Source organism: Octopus bimaculoides, chromosome 24 (genome assembly GCF_001194135.2).
Source record: "Octopus bimaculoides isolate UCB-OBI-ISO-001 chromosome 24, ASM119413v2, whole genome shotgun sequence".
NCBI classification, from domain to species: Eukaryota; Metazoa; Mollusca; class Cephalopoda; order Octopoda; family Octopodidae; genus Octopus; species Octopus bimaculoides.
The window spans coordinates 30221137-30222901 of NC_069004.1; the positions used below are offsets into that span (position 1 = coordinate 30221137).

Sequence of the window (1765 nt, forward strand, 5' to 3'; positions counted from 1 at the left end):
AAATCCTAACCCTAACCCTAAAACCCCAACCCTAACCCTAAGTACAAAGATTTTTGGAAATTCTTTTCAGAATCATAATCTCCGTATTTTTCCGCATATTTTGAAAAATAAATAAATAAATAAATAAAATTCTGAAAAAAGGTAAAAAATGAAAAAATTTCGTATTCTCCGTAGCCGAAAACGGGGATTTGTGTAGAAAAAAAAAAGGTATGTTTTTTTTGGGGTGGGTGTGGGGGGAGGGGGGAATACAAAAGGCAGTCTTGACCCTTTCGGAAGCTGGTTATATACTTACTGGTTCTTTTTAAGTACCAGTGTACCAGTGTGAAACACTGGCATCGATGTGATTGACCATACCTGCCCGGCAAACTTCAGGCCGTCCGTTGATTGGATAATTCCTATAACTCTTCTATTGTCAAAGATAGAAAAATAAAACAAGTGGGGGAAATATAAATCAGTAACAGCGTACGCTGGAAGTTTTGCAGGTCAGTTCATGTGCATGGATATTTATAATTTCATTTTATAACTGCTATTTTTAGCGATTCTTTGTTAAGTGAGAGTGTGAATGTAAGGCGGCCACGTCGTTCGCCGTCCTTTTTTTTGTTTGTTTCTAGCCTAACATGTTTATACTTCTATAATAAACAAAATATTCTAGCCAGTTTGGCGATCTTTTAAATACAATTCCTAATAATATTTAATTAGAAAACCATTTTGGATTTTTTAAACATAGAATGGTTATAAGGAGGAATCCAAGTAAACTAGAAATCAAAAGCTTCTACAGGCGACAAATGTTTAAAAAAAAACTATTGCTCTTTGTTATGAGGGAATGTGATCCTTTTCCTGTTTCGTTTGGACATTTTTGTTCTGTTCATTGGGGGATGATAATCGGTGTGTCGAAAAATTTATGCAAGTTAACTGAATGTATCCGATGACAGATACATAATTACATATGGACACAGAGGTACCATTCGAAAAGAGTGGTCCCGGTGCGCGCATCCGCGCTAGCTAGTCGTGAATAGTCGATCCTACAATGAGTATCTAGCACGAATGCGTGTATGCGCAAAACATGTATGAGGGTTTTTTTTTAAAAACAAAGTAAATAATTTCTTTTTTGTTGAATCTTCCCCATCTTACGCTTAAAACATTGTTTTACGTTCTTCCAGGGTGTATTTTGGTATCACATCTATTTCGGTAACCCCATTGTACGCACTCCAACAATCAGAATATAGAATCGTCCCTTGTTTGATGACCTTATATATTTTCAACAGATGTCGCTGAGATCCTGTAGATTGAAGTATATTCACAGGTCTGTTATAAAAACTAAAACTTTTTCCGAGATTCAGTGATAGGAATTTCGGAAAATTCACACGATCTGACTTTCTTCCCCCCAAGGGGGCGAGAAGGGGGAAGGAATTTCGGATCAGACGGCCCACATAAGCTGGAAATTAGGGCAATTAAAAATTTTTTTTTTCACTATGCAATCAAAATCCATGGGAGAAATATTTTCAGAGGAAAATGTGTGATGTAAGGGAGATCTGGCTGTTGTTTCTAGCACATCCCAAGATCTCCTTCCTTGTTTCTTTTTCACTCACACCTATTGATGTTTTCCAATATTTTTCTGAAAGACTTCCTCCCGTCACGTCCCCACCACCTCATTTTCTCGCAAATAATTGTTTTAAAAAATTTTCTTTGTCAAAAACCCACGTTTTCGGAGATTCCAGAAAATTGCCAAATATCGGAATTTTGAAATTTTTTGACCCCCACCCCC

At 36.7% G+C, this 1765-nt stretch overlaps 1 protein-coding gene across 1 annotated transcript in view; it reads left to right on the plus strand.

Annotated features, from left to right (window-relative positions):
* Positions 1 to 408: 408 nt before the first annotated feature.
* Positions 409 to 1765, plus strand: part of LOC106877111 (uncharacterized) — a 13877-nt gene continuing 12520 nt past the window's right edge. Inside the window, exons 1-2 of the mRNA XM_052976291.1 lie at positions 409 to 482; positions 1161 to 1303. The gene's annotated coding sequence lies outside the window, so the exon portion shown is untranslated. The remainder of the gene's footprint in view (positions 483 to 1160; positions 1304 to 1765) is intronic.